Genomic DNA, 15,000 nt, shown 5'->3' with positions numbered 1-15,000 from the left:
GGGAGAATCATACCCCTAGACCAACGAGCCGACCCCTGCTGGTGGTCCATCAGAATTCACTTTGTGTATGGCTTCAGATGTGAGGCACTGTCAGACTTCCAGCGTCCGCGACTGACTAATTCTTAAAGAGGACTCGCATGGGTGCATGGTTGGATTGAATCCGAACTTATTTGAGTTGTTGACTTTAGGCAGCAGAGTGTGCCTGACTTCTTACTGCGGCCAGGTGAGTACTTTATGCTTTATCTTCCCCCTGCGAAGAATGATAGACTGGAGTGTGTAAGACAATAGGGGGCACGGCAAAGCATCGCATGATCACGTGAGCCAAGTCACCTTTATTTACACAGCCTTTTATACAGTGCAGATTGTTTCAATGCAGCTTTACAGTCATAAACAGGAAAATAATGATCCATGATGCAAGCAGAATTCAACTGTGCTGTAATTCAGCTCCCCAAAAGACAATAGTGTCATTATTCTGCTGAGGTTTGTTTCATAACTGTGTAAAGTTCTTTGACTATGAAACAAATTAAATTCAGCTATAAAGAAGCTATGCAGAAAACAGCAGTTTCTTTGTCCAGCTCATTTCACTTCGAGTTTACTTCTCATCCAGTAGTGTGAGTGCAGTCAAATCAATACTACTCTTGAATATTAAGGGTCCCCGTTAAGGCGACGGTGGCAAGGAACCCAAACACCATCAGTTGGCAGAAATTGAGGGGAATAAAACCTAAACGTAACGGTCTCAACATTTGTCACGTCTTCCATTCATGCTCTATGGTTCCAACATAAACGAGCATATCCAGAAATAAAAGTGCCACCGAGATTTGAACTCGGATCACTGGATTAAGAGTCCAGAGTGCTAAACATTACACCATGGAACCAGACAGGGGGCTCTCTTCACAGTGCCTGCATGCCTAAACCCAGGATCGAACCAGGGACCTTCAGATCTTCAGTCTAACGCTCTCCCAATTGAGCTATTTCGGCCTTTTTCTTGCAGGTCACGGGTGTTTTAGAGCAGCCAGCTTGGAGAGAGGTAGCTGAAAAGGTGATGATCACAGGACTGCAAAAAACTTCTGGCCAGTACGGGGATCGAACCCGCGACCTTGGCGTTATTAGCACCACGCTCTAACCAACTGAGCTAACCGGCCTAGCCTGCTGACTCAACCTGGCAGAAAATCCTGTGAATCTAATGGCTAAAACATGAAGCAGAGGTAGACAGTTGCAAACGGACAAGCGCCCTATTGGCTTTGTAGACGCTGGTCAACCCAAAGAAGGGCCCTTCAAAAGCAGGCGCTTGAAATCTGGAAAATCCGCCATCAGATCTCACTCTGCACTAGGCTTCTGCAGAAAAGACATGGACATCAGGCCCTTTATAAACCTGGACTAGAAGTCAGGGCTCGTCCGGGATTTGAACCCGGGACCTCTCGCACCCTAAGCGAGAATCATACCCCTAGACCAACGAGCCACACTCTGAAAGTCATCTGGCGTCATCCGCCATCAGATCTCACTCTGCACAAGGCTTCTGCAGAAAAGACGTTGACGTCGGGCCCTTCATAAACCGGGGCTAAAGGTCCGGGCTCGTACGGGATTTAAACCTGGGACCTCTCGCACCCGAAGCAAGAATCATACCCCTAGACCTACAAGCCACCCTCTGCTAGTCACCTGGCATCATCCACCATCAGACCTCACTCTGCACAAGGCTTCGGCAGAAAAGACGTGGATGGCGGGCCCTTAATAAACCGGCGTTAGAAGACAGGGCTCGTCCGGGATTTGAACCCGGGACCTCTCGCACCCTAAGCGAGAATCATACCCCTAGACCAACGAGCCACACTCTGCAGGTCATCTGGCCTCATCTGAAATCAGATCTCACTCTGCACAAGGCTTCTGAAGAAAAGTCGTGGACGTCAGGCCCTTTATAAACCGGGGCAAGAAGTCAGGGCTCGTCCGGGATTTGAACCCGGGACCTCTCGCACCCTAAGCGAGAATCATACCCCTAGACCAACGAGCCACACTCTGCAAGTCATCTGGCGTCATCCGCCATCAGATCTCACTCTGCACAAGGCTTCTGCAGAAAAGAAGTGGACGTCGGGCCCTTCATAAACCGGGGCTAAAGGTCCGGGCTCGTACGGGATTTAAACCTGGGACCTCTCGCACCCGAAGCAAGAATCATACCCCTAGACCTACAAGCCACCCTCTGCTAGTCACCTGGCATCATCCACCATCAGACCTCACTCTGCACAAGGCTTCGGCAGAAAAGACGTGGATGGCGGGCCCTTAATAAACCGGCGTTAGAAGACAGGGCTCGTCCGGGATTTGAACCCGGGACCTCTCGCACCCTAAGCGAGAATCATACCCCTAGACCAACGAGCCACACTCTGCAGGACATCTGGCCTCATCTGAAATCAGATCTCACTCTGCACAAGGCTTCTGAAGAAAAGTCGTGGACGTCAGGCCCTTTATAAACCGGGGCAAGAAGTCAGGGCTCGTCCGGGATTTGAACCCGGGACCTCTCGCACCCGAAGCGAGAATCATACCCCTAGACCAACGAGCCGACCCCTGCTGGTGGTCCATCAGAATTCACTTTGTGTATGGCTTCAGATGTGAGGCACTGTCAGACTTCCAGCGTCCGCGACTGACTAATTCTTAAAGAGGACTCGCATGGGTGCATGGTTGGATTGAATCCGAACTTATTTGAGTTGTTGACTTTAGGCAGCAGAGTGTGCCTGACTTCTTACTGCGGCCAGGTGAGTACTTTATGCTTTATCTTCCCCCTGCGAAGAATGATAGACTGGAGTGCGTAAGACAATAGGGGGCACGGCAAAGCATCGCATGATCACGTGAGCCAAGTCACTTTTATTTACACAGCCTTTTATACAGTGCAGATTGTTTCAATGCAGCTTTACAGTCATAAACAGGAAAATAATGATCCATGATGCAAGCAGAATTCAACTGTGCTGTAATTCAGCTCCTCAAAAGACAATAGTGTCATTATTCAGCTGAGGTTCGTTTCATAACTGTGTAAAGTTCTTTGACTATGAAACAAATTAAATTCAGCTATAAAGAAGCTATGCAGAAAACAGCGGTTTCGTTGTCCAGCTCATTTCACTTCGAGTTTACTTCTCATCCAGTAGTGTGAGTGCAGTCAAATCAATACTACTCTTGAATATTAAGGGTCCCCCGTTAAGGCGACGGTGGCAAGGAACGCAAACACCATCAGTTGGCAGAAATTGAGGGGAATAAAACCTAAACGTAATGGTCTCAACATTTGTCACGTCTTCCATTCATGCTCAATGGTTCCAACATAAACGAGCATATCCAGAAATAAAAGTGCCACCGAGATTTGAACTCGGATCACTGGATTAAGAGTCCAGAGTGCTAAACATTACACCATGGAACCAGACAGGGGGCTCTCTTCACAGTGCCTGCATGCCGAAACCCGGGATCGAACCAGGGACCTTCAGATCTTCAGTCTAACGCTCTCCCAACTCTGCCAAAGCTGGGGAAGAATAGTCCGTGTAAGAAGGGGAAGAAGGGGGAGAAAGGGGAAGAAAAAAGGGAAGAAATTCAGGAAGTCATAGGTTCGAATCCAGCCTCCGTCACGATTTAATGCGTGTATTTGATTCTATCAATTTTCGTTTCCAAGTTTGATTTTGAATGTAATGCGTATATTGATTTTATCAATAGGTTTGTTTCTAAGTTAGATTTCTCCGTTGTAATTCATTATAACATTTTATCCATAATACTAAGATGGTAATTTGTCCAAATTCATTTATTAATGCTACATTAATCATTTCCCATGTCAGTAGGAACAAAATAACCACCTTATTACTGCATCTAACCCCCTGTTACTTGACACTGATTGTCATTACATGCAATAAAACAAATAAACACAAACCACCAGTCTTCTTGGAGAACTAGATTTATTTACTATATACATATTTACAAAAATCTGGAAAAGTACTGAATTCACAGCATGGAACGACAAAATAATAGGCTATTGTTAATTAAATATATAGGTATATAAAAAGACGTTTATATGTACTGTACTTGCATATATAAATAAAAATATATAATAGCAAAATAATTTTATAAACAACAAAAAAATAGGCTATTGTTAATTAAATATATAGGCAGTGATGCCAGTAACGCGTTACATAGTAACGCGTTACTCTAATCTGACTACTTTTTTCCAGTAACGAGTAATCTAACGCGTTACTATTTCCAAACCAGTAATCAGATTAAAGTTACTTATCCAAGTCACTGTGAGTTACTATTTTAGTCATTTTCCTTTGTAAAAACCAACAGCTTATCAAAATTCTCAGCCCGAGTCCGGCTGGAGCCCGTGTTTTTTATTTATTTACTTTACTTTTTACATTGTTGCAGCCATTAAAATAGTTCAGTTTTGTTTTTAATGTCAAAGTAGTTATTTTTCGTTTCGTTTCTTTTTTATCCTTATTTAGAACAATGTTCAGAGCAATTTTTTGTTTGTTAAATTAAAGTTTATATAGGCAAGACAATTCAAAAGTTGGTTTGAGAGACTCATGCGGTTAACTCACTGGGTCGTCACATAAAAAAATTAAAACTTTAATTTAACAAACAAAAATTGCTCTAAACATTTTTCTAAATGAACTCAATAAAGAAATGAAACGAAATATAACCACTTTGACATTAAAAACAAAGTAGGCTAGTTATTATACCACCACAAAGGCATTTCTGACGAGCTGAGGCAGGCTGGTAGATTAGCCTATTGCTCGCAACGGCGCTCAAAACAACGAAACGGGCTACACAATCTAAAAAAAAAAAAAAGGACATGCAGGTTGTCTTATAGCCTACCTTAGACTTCAGCTAAATTAATATAAATCCGATCAATTCGTACGAGTGAGGTCGTATCAATTAGTACGAATTAGCCACCTCGTAAAATTAGTACGAATTGGTCGTGAGATAGCGTTGGTATAGCCTATGCTCATTTAACGGAGTTTACATCAAAGCAAAAGATTCTAGCATTTTATTCAGCAGCCCATTTCAAATTCAAAGATCGCAATATGAGAGAGAGAGACCTAAGCACTGGTAAGATCATTAGTCTCATTCATTTATATTGAAGATGATTGTGTTTTGTGTGACTTATTTTAAAGTTTCATTAACGGCCATTTGCGTTGGCTTGCTTTACTCATTTGCAGCGATGTAGCAGTAGCACCGTCATATCTATCTGACTACACCATAACACGCTCTCACACATTTATTTCTTAATTATTTGCCAGGAGTAAAATTTACACATGTGGTTTAAACAACCAGATATATTTACATTTGTCCGGTTTAGTTTGAAATGCTTTCATGCACCTTCTGAATCGGTTTGTTTGAGTGATCAGAATTAAATACGTCTCGAAAGACTCTCGGAAGGCATTTAGGCCTAACGTTACTCCTGGTCATTTAGCAATCCGATAGATACCTGCTCAGAGAAAACGAATGAAGGAACCGGTTGTAAAAAGGCCATAACTCTAGCCAGGGCCGGCTCTAGCTCTTTGGTTGCCCTAGGCGAGATGGAGTTTTGCGCCCTCCACCCCACCCCACTCACTTTTATCGTCTCTAATTCAGCACGTCTGTTTTCCTAGGCCTACCCCTAACCGAGAAGCACTTATTATTAAACACGTTCAACGCTTTATTTCCACTTTTCAATCATTTTCTCACTTTTTATTGAAAATAAATGCCTTTCCGATCTGATATGTGATGGGAAAAGGGAATAGAGCGAGTGTGGCAAAAAGCAGGATCGAACCTCTGATCGATCTGCATCAAATCTTAATGCCATGCGTCTACCACTACACTACAGCCACTGTGAAGAATTTGGTGAACACAGCATGTTTCTGTTTAATGTAAATAATATGGTATCTATCGTTAGGCTGCTCCAGTAAAAAAAAAAAAAAAAAACGAGAGGCCGTATTTATTTCCTTCCGACGCCCACGTAGAGAGCGTTATTCATATTCATAACGAACTGGACTTTTGATATTTAAATGACATCCATGTAGGTTATTGTAGATTATTGTCAGTGAAGTTATGTTTGCAATACGTATAGTAGGCCTAATTATGTAGAAAACTAGCAAGTGATAGCTTGGTGACAATATAATATTTATAAAATAAATATTAGTTGATAAGATTGATACTAAGTAATTTTATTTTGTTTGACATCTTATTGGCTGAGATAAGAAGACTAACCTCTATACTGGGCTTTCTTTCAATTTTCTTCCTTTCTCTTTTTCCGTCCCTCTGCATCCGCGGGTTTAGACGCCTCATTTTTGATGAACGCGCAAGATGAGCACTTGCCTGACCTAACGCCTGAACTAATAATCAATAATCACCATCAATTCAATCTAATAATCAGGCTGATAAGTAATTAAACGTGTGGCTGAGGGGGCGCCCTATGATGATCATGTTTAATGAACATTATGTTGTATTTCGCTTGTTCCGATTCTATGCTTAATGGGAAGTAATGGGTGGCACTAGAGCGCGCTCGCGCCCCTAACACAACCGACCGCCTAGCTCGCCTATAGCAAACGCCGGCCCTGACTCTAGCAGCTGCACTGAAGAAACGGACTCTTTAACCCTGCGCGAGCCATTTCTCGACAGTGGCGCAAGCTATCATGGTCTCATGTTGTTTCCACCAGCACATCTCATTGTTCATTTTAATTATTAAAATAAATATAAAACGAAGGAGAAGCCTAAAAAAGGGGCGTAAAAAAGTCGGGGCCGTCAGGCTCTGGCATAAATGCAATAAAGTGTGTTGCCAAAAACGGTTGTCATTTCTATTTTGAGGCGGCAGGGGTGTTGTCGGCAACTCCTGAATGTAACTAATAAAGTAACTTGTAATCTAACTTAGTTACTTTTAAAATCAAGTAATCTGTAAAGTAACTAAGTTACTTTTTAAAGGAGTAATCAGTAATCAGTAATCAGATTACTTTTTCAAAGTAACTGTGGCAACAATGTATATAGGTATATAAAAAATATATAGGTATATGTACTGTACTTGCATATATAAATAAAAATATATAATAGTTTTTTATAATAGTATATAATATGTTAAATAGTTATTATATATTTATATATTATAGTGTATGTATACATATCGTTATACATACTCACATATACACATACTTAATATTGTTTCTTCTACACATAAAACTTTAATAATAATAATAATAATAATCATACAATTTAAAAACAAGTTTACAGTATAATACTTTAGCATTAAATATGGCTGGAAGATAAAGAACAGAATGTATCACAGAAACAAGTGTGTTATTTTCTCATATTCTGTAACCACTGCTGCTTAGTGACTGTTTCTTTATTTGGGCAAAATATTTTGCCTTTGTACTGGCTATGGCCAGTTTCTTGTGTGCGAAATTGGCCACACTTTCTGCACGTATTTGATTTTACAGAGCGATTGTATGACCGCTTGGTTGGGGTGGCTGTGTCTTTTGCAGGTGGGTCAGAGGAAATTGCTCCAGGGTTAATGGCTGAACATGGGGCTGGGCAGGGCAACAGTAGCATCTGAGACCCAACAGGGGCAGTGGGTGTGTCAGGAAACAATGGGTGTGTTGCTGTTGGCTTTGGAAAAATTGTCCTTGGCTGGTGGAACGTGGCAGTTGGTGTGGCAGATGTGCAGGTTGATGAGGGCTGGATTTTCCTGAACTTCGTCTTTGCCTGTCCAGCTGTGTCTGGTGGCATCTGGTAGTGATGCAGCTGGTGGCTATATTGTGGAGGCACAACAGGCCGCACTCGTGCTGGAAGCAGAGCATCCAATGCCACTGGACGTGCCTCTGGAAGCTTCAACCCTTGCAACAGCACTGAGACCTCCTGACCCTTTAAACGTTCATTGTGCCACGTTGTAAGGGTCCTTTGGTTAACCTCCACTAGCTGAAGGGTTGTTTCGCTCATTACAGTTCCATTGCTCAAGATTAGCTGCCGAATTTTTCTATAATCTCGAAGAATGAGATCCCATCTGGACAGAGATTCTGTCCGCTGTTTTTTGGGGCTTCGGTGGATGTTACATAGCCTTATGAAGATTAATTCAACAAGGCGACAGCACTTAGGCCACTGTGCTGGAGAACCGCTAGAACCCAAAACACACCTCTTTGTGCTTTCGACGCCAGGAGTGAAGACAGCTTTCTTTTTAGGGGACCTAAAACGTCCTGTAAGCAGCCTGTCTTGATAACGAGCAGCATACATGACCTTGTCTTTATCAAATTGGTCCAGGTTCTGCCACAAACCCACAATGATCGCAGCTTGTTGGTTAGTAAGTGTGAGGCCCGTCTGTGTGCGCAGCTCTACCAGATACTCCGCCAACTCATCCACCCGGTCCATTCCAGGAATACAGTGCTCGTCAACAGCCTAAAAAAATATAACTGTTGGTTAGGTAATTACATGCTTTGTGAAATTTGTGAGTTTGTGAATTTGCTGCTTGAGGGTGAATGACTAAATGAGTAACAATTTGTCTAGAAAAGGAAATTTTACCATTGCTGAGGGCAGAGGTGCAGCTGATGGAGTCTGGACACAGGGCAGAGGTGCAGCGGGTGGAGCTGGGACATAGGGCAGAAGTGCAGCAGGTGAAGCTTGGACCAAGGGCAGAAGTGCAGCAGGTGAAGCTTGGACCAAGGGCAGAGGGGCAGCGGGAGGAGCTTGGACACAGGGCAGAGGGGCAGCAGGTGGAGCTTGGACACAGGGCAGAGGTGCAGCGGGTGGAGTCTGGACACAGGGCAGAGGTGCAGCGGGTGGAGCTTGGACACAGGGCAGAGGTGCAGCGGGTGGAGCTTGGAGACAGGGCAGAGGTGCAGCGGGTGGAGCTTGGACACAGGGCAGAGGTGCAGCGGGTGGAGCTTGGACACAGGGCAGAGGTGCAGTGGGTGGAGCTTGAACATAGGGCAGAAGTGCAGCAGGTGAGGCTTGGACCAAGGGCAGAGGTGCAGCGGGTGGAGCTTGTACCAAGGGCAGAGGTGCAGTGGGTGGAGCTTGGACATAGGGCAGAAGTGCAGCAGGTGAAGCTTGGACCAAGGGCAGAGGTGCAGCGGGTGGAGCTTGTACCAAGGGCAGAGGTGCAGTGGGTGGAGCTTGAACATAGGGCAGAAGTGCAGCAGGTGAAGCTTGGACCAAGGGCAGAGGTGCAGTGGGTGGAGCTTGTACATAGGGCAGAGGTGCAGCGGGTGGAGCTTGGACACAGGGCAGAGGGGCAGCGAGTGGAGCTTGGACACAGGGCAGAGGTGCAGCGGGTGGAGCTTGGACACAGGGCAGAGGTGCAGTGGGTAGAACTGGTGGACTTGAAAGGAACAAGTCATCTGATGCCACAAGATTTGCCACTGTGGCTTCCTCTCCCAACAAATCAATGAAACCCTCATCCTCTTCCACTTGCTCCTCCACATTTATCTCCTCCAGCAACTGAGAGGTCCTATCAGAGGTAGGGCACATGTCCTCCAGGGGCTGACTATTCTGCCTCAACAAGTACTGCACTCCAATGAGCTCCCCTGAGGAAATATTTGTAACAGAAAACATTTTAAAGGAAATGAATCAGAAAGGTTTATTCTGAAATGTAGTAAATATTTTTAAATAAATATTCAGCTTCTGCATAAACAAAAAATATGTAACTCAGAGGACATTGTAAAAAGACAGAATTACTCTATATTCTAGTATGTAATTTATTTTCCCTGAAACCTACAACAAAGAGTCCAGTATGCAAAAATTCTGATAGTATAATTTTTCTCTGATCTGTCAAAATGACATTATTGACCAAAATCACTTGCAGTTTTAACAAAAACATGCTACCTAGTGAACTGCATTGATCAAAATATGTTTACCTGTGTAAACTGCAGGTGGAGTGAAGCTAGTGACCAATTTCCTGCCATACAACTTATTGTACTCTCGTTGAGAGTAAACCAGCTCCCCTGTGTAAGTACGCAGGGTTGAACCTCCACCTCCACCTGCAACAGCAGCTGCAGCCCGGTCCTGATTCCAGCGTAACAAACCTTCCAGGAGGTAAATCTGGAAGTTCAGGCTGTTTGCGCTATTCCCTAGAATAAGAAATAGAAAGCCAAACATTGTTTTAAGAAACTACAAAAGAGAAAATGCAATTGGTTTACTGCAAGTATATAAATAAACAGGAATTAGTGGCAAGATATGGTCTATTCTGTCATGACAAACCTGGAATAAATCTGTTTAGGTGGCAGTGAAATGATTCCAGGGAAGTGGAGCCTCTGGCACACCTATATGTTTTTAGAACAATCCCGCCCTTGTTTATGGTTCCAGTTTCCGTGTAGAGGGGCACATCTGGAGGGTCCTGAATACAGGTAATGTGCCGCCTCTGGACTTGCCAGATGTGCTGCATCCTTACACTGTCAAGGAGAGGAACACCAAGGGCGTCATTCCCCTTGCCACCCATGAGCTCTCTGATGAGCATATCAAGGAGGCGCATAGTTGTTTCCTCTCCTCGTGTTCTTCTCCTGCAGTGTTGGGCCAGCTCATCTTTGCTTATATGACGGTCAATCTCTGCCTCCGTCATTGCAGGCCAGCCCTGTTGGGTGAGTTGCTCCTTCTTTGCCCTTCTCAGCAGAGTGAGATCCCCTGCATCCCACTCAAAAATACATGACGACAACCTAGACATAAAAGTAGGATACAACTGGTGGGCATCAGTTGTGCACCCTACTGCCAGACGCCGCATAAAATGCCAAATGTCTAGGCGGATGATGATATTGGGCCAGCCACTGAACCTCCTCTTCAGTTTAGTCTCTCCCACTTCCTTGCAACAGTCACAGTCCACATATAAGATAGTGGGAGGATCAACACCAGCTCTCTGGTATCTCTCCACGAGTCCTGCAGCCATGAGGTCTAACCCAGCTCCTTCATTCGCAGTCAGGACACTCATCAGCACCTGACCTACCTCATTGCCAACTGAGGTAAGCCACTGTGCTGTGCCTTTCGCAGGCCCACTCAACTTCTTCGTGATCTGAAAGAAACAATAAACATAGTAAATAATACAACATACATTGAATGAGTAAAATTTACAAATAAAGCTCTTTTGGTCTAACAATACATTATAGATAACGGTACAGTCATTAAAGCAGCTCCTCTGACCTTCTTAGTTGAGTCCATTTTTAAAATCGATCCATATGTGGATGTAATGCTGGCCTTGATGTGATCGAGCCTGTTGAGGATGTCCTGACTGTAAACAGTGAGAAGCCATTTGTAGCTAGGTACTGGAACAAGTGGTGGCGGCTCCTGAAAGTGCAGTGGAAGCAGGCCAGGATTATCCAAAAAGGCCACACACATCGATGTGTACCGAGACACACGTTGTAACCACTCCTCAGTGTGGTTCTCCTTCAGCTGGCCGATGATCCTCACTGGGCCATTTCCCATGCCCCTCTCACGCAACAAACGAATAACTCGAATGTCACAGGCATACCTTGGAAAAAAGTAATCATTCAAGTATCTTATTATCAAGTATCTAATTATAGTAGTATATATTTATCAAAGGTAGCATATGAGCACATATGACTGCAAAGTAATTACTTGCGTGTGAGAATGATTCTAAATTCAGATCGATGGGCCAGGTCCAATTGCTGCAGCACAGCATGACTCCAGGACAGGTAGCTGGTTCTACACCTGGTACAGATCAGGGTCTCTGTCACCAGGTTGTAGTATCTGTCAATATCTAACACCTGTCGTACCCTCCTGTGCAGACCACCACCACACAGCTGATAACTGGCACAGGCAGGGTTAGTACACTGGAGTCGTACCTTCCATAGCCTATACGGCATCCAGAGCAAGAGTCGCTGTGAAAAAAATCTATCAGGTGTTGGGGCTTGGTGGTACAACAGGGCTGGTGGTGGGGGGTCATACCACAACTGAAGGTTTTCACGCAGCTCCTGCTTTCCTTTTGCGTTAACCCTAAAAAGTGCTTCCGACACCCACTTCTGGTCCTGCTGTGGCATTGTCTGTGGCCACAGTAGTGGGAGATCTGCAGGGTCTTCTGGCTGAGATGAGACCTGCTGATATTATCAAAAACACTGGTTTAAATAAGGGTTAGGCTAGGCCTAGGGTTAGGGTAGCCCTAACCTGCCTTAAATAATGCCTGTTTCACACATACTCTGTTTGCAGTGCGTATTTGTTTCCGTACCCATGTTAACCGGTTAGAGCGTTCACTATTTTTTTGCTGCACGCGCTGAATTAAAGGTCAGTGCATTGTTCGCACTAAAATAAACATGCATTGTTGCGGTGGACTTAAAGTCTACTCTGTTTCAAAGTCAACACATGGCCTTTTGCCTCGGGTAAAGCAAGGAAAATGTCCCTTACCTGGCATTTAGGTAAACAAAGAGACATAATGGAGAGCACTCGTCCTTTCTTGGAGGTGGAAAAACAAAGTTCTTTATGACCTGCAGGATTTCTTGTAAAAAAAAATTTTTTTTTAAAGATTTAAAAATGAAAGAAATAACGAGAGACGACTTTTTTTGTCTATTGTAAGTTCTAATTTAAAATGTTTGTCATTATATAAGCTATAGCCTATGTTTTGCCACTTGTGTAAGCAATATAATATATAAATATAAAGTTCTAGGCTATATAAATATAAAGTAATTAATTTAATATAACGTTTAAATGTTGTGCGTTTAAACATGACATCTATAAAAGAGTGTATACAAAGAGAATTGCAATGCTGACAAGCCATAGTCATTAACAACTTTTGGATTTGAAATAAAAAATTATGAATAAATGCTGTGTTTGTAGTACTCAACTGCGGTTAAGTTGCGCACTGCAAACGTGGCATATGTGAAAGCACAATAGCAGGCACTGCTCCTGCATCGCATACGTACTGCAGCACGCACTGCATATGAACTGCAGTCGGAGTATGTGTGAAGCAGGCATAAGAGAGCATTAAATGATGATGGCATGTTTGTATTTTGAATGACATCTTACTGGGCCCCTCACAACAGCAGACTCAGAATTAGTTGATGGTGTTGCTGTTTCTTTGATCCGTTGTGATCTCTGGGCTGGAGGAAGGAAGAAGGATGAGGAGGACTGAATGACAGGCCGATGGGGTTTGGGGGATGGAGGAGAAGGAGGAGGAGGAGGAGGACAAGGATGAGAGGGTGGGCATGAAGCTGCGGCTGAACTGGTCTGTGGAGTCAAACATTATGAATAATCTATTAAGGGGATCGCAAAATGTTTTTTTATTAAACAAAATTATGTAGTGATAAAGTGATGTCTAACTAATTCTTTCATATTAACCTGAGATGTTTTCCTCTGAATGTTCAAATTAGGTTTGGCTGCTGCCACATGTGAGCCTCCAAACCTTGACTTTTCAAACTGAAAAGGTTTGTCATAGTTAGTGATAACAACACCTGTAACACTATAGGAAAAGTTTGAGATATTTCAATGTCTGCAGTAAGGTCTGCTTACCATTGACAATGTCAGTTTGGCCATCTTTGCAGGACGTGCCACATCACTGGAGGGTGTACTTTGGGCAGGGGTGCTCTGTGATGCCTCCACTGTGACTGGTGGATGAACCTGTGATACATGCTTATAAGATATACCAGGGACATAATATTATACAGTATTCATAATATGACTTTAGACATAAAGACAAATTGATATTGCAAACACATCTATTTATGCAACTTGAACTAGGCTAATTGGAGTTACCTTGTGAAATCCACAAATACACTTGTGTGCTTCCTTCATAAGGGTGGTCTGCCCCCTCATTTGCAGAGGGCACTTTTCTATCTATGAACATAAATATAAAGTATAGCTGTGACACTGTTGTACACATTATTTCAAGACACCCATGTCATCATAATTATAACCATATTACATTGTATTTACATTGTAAATAATTACTTATTCATACATATAAAAAAAAATAGCACAATGTATTATCACACAAGTTTATTAGTTTGCTCATGAATCTAGCTGCATAATTTACCTTCTGATATAACTCATGCCATCTTTTTTGTCGGGGAGAAGGTCTATTTCCCTCCCTGGATGGCCAAACTCCAGTTCGGGCAAAACTCTCCAGACGCGCAAGCCAGTCAGCATCGCTCATGCCTTTGTGTGACTTAGTTGAAGCCATGTTGTTGCCTAAACAATATAGAACAAGAATTTAATAGAATAGAATACCAACTGCCATTGTAGCCCAGAAATATAGCATTAAAGGGATAGTTCCCCCTAAAATTAAAATTATGTCATAATTTACTCTCCCTCAAGTTGTTCCAAACCTGTATGAGTTTCTTTTGAAGCACATTGGTAACCAGACAGTTGACGGTCCCTATTGACTGCCATAGTAGGAAAAACAAAACAAAAAAATACTATGGAAGTCAATGAGGATTATTAACGGTCTTCATTCTTCAAAATAACTCATACAGGTTTGGAACAGCTTGATGGAAAACAAATGATGACAGATTTTGTTTTAGGGGGAAACTAATCTTTTACTTCCTTTACTCCTTTTGTGTTCATTTCATTTGAGCTAGTTTTGTGTTTCTGGTTCAAAATGACTGCCACATTATAGCAGATTATAAATACATAATAATACATATATAATCACCTAATGTTGTGATTTATTTTTTGTAACCAACAGTACAAGTTTTGAAACTTCTATTTATGGCCTGTATGCTTTGTTGATCTGGGTTTTTGAGTAAAACAACAACAACAACAACAACAACAACAACAACAACAACAACAACAACAACAACAACAAAAATGAATAATGTATGGATTATTCTGACTTAAACAAATACTCATATTAAACATATTGTGCTATTTTAACTTTGTCCATCTGATAAATGGGCTTGTATGTGCCTGAACTCAAATAGGCGTAATGTTACACTTGGGCTAAGAACCGAATTCGACCGAAACATACACAATAGGAGGGTAAACTGTTACATGTAATGCCCGTTTAATTTAATTTAGCTAAAAAACAAACGGAAGATATAGGCTACAATAATATTTCATTAGGAAAATATGCGTAATGTTATGTTACAC

General features: G+C 42.7%; 7 non-coding genes across 7 annotated transcripts in view; all 7 read right to left on the bottom strand.

Moving 5' to 3' along the window:
* The window catches only part of trnap-cgg (transfer RNA proline (anticodon CGG)), a 72-nt gene extending 42 nt beyond the window's left edge, over positions 1–30 (bottom strand). The window contains exon 1 of the tRNA in view: positions 1–30. This exon is cut by the window's left edge and continues 42 nt beyond it. This is a non-coding gene — a tRNA (tRNA-Pro).
* A 1,038-nt stretch (positions 31–1,068) lies between these two features.
* trnai-aau (transfer RNA isoleucine (anticodon AAU)) lies at positions 1,069–1,142 on the bottom strand. Its single transcript has one exon. It is a non-coding gene; the product is annotated as a tRNA-Ile (tRNA).
* A 245-nt stretch (positions 1,143–1,387) lies between these two features.
* On the bottom strand, positions 1,388–1,459 carry trnap-agg (transfer RNA proline (anticodon AGG)). Its single transcript has one exon. It is a non-coding gene; the product is annotated as a tRNA-Pro (tRNA).
* A 290-nt stretch (positions 1,460–1,749) lies between these two features.
* On the bottom strand, positions 1,750–1,821 carry trnap-agg (transfer RNA proline (anticodon AGG)). Its single transcript has one exon. It is a non-coding gene; the product is annotated as a tRNA-Pro (tRNA).
* Positions 1,822–1,930: 109 nt separating this feature from the next.
* trnap-agg (transfer RNA proline (anticodon AGG)) lies at positions 1,931–2,002 on the bottom strand. Its single transcript has one exon. It is a non-coding gene; the product is annotated as a tRNA-Pro (tRNA).
* Positions 2,003–2,292: 290 nt separating this feature from the next.
* Positions 2,293–2,364, bottom strand: trnap-agg (transfer RNA proline (anticodon AGG)). The gene has a single exon. It is a non-coding gene; the product is annotated as a tRNA-Pro (tRNA).
* Positions 2,365–2,473: 109 nt separating this feature from the next.
* On the bottom strand, positions 2,474–2,545 carry trnap-cgg (transfer RNA proline (anticodon CGG)). The gene has a single exon. It is a non-coding gene; the product is annotated as a tRNA-Pro (tRNA).
* Between the last annotated feature and the right edge of the window lie 12,455 nt (positions 2,546–15,000).

The sequence above is a fragment of the Pseudorasbora parva genome, chromosome 22, assembly GCF_024679245.1.
Source record: "Pseudorasbora parva isolate DD20220531a chromosome 22, ASM2467924v1, whole genome shotgun sequence".
Taxonomy (NCBI): Eukaryota; Metazoa; Chordata; class Actinopteri; order Cypriniformes; family Gobionidae; genus Pseudorasbora; species Pseudorasbora parva.
This window is presented reverse-complemented; position numbering and strand designations above follow the sequence as displayed.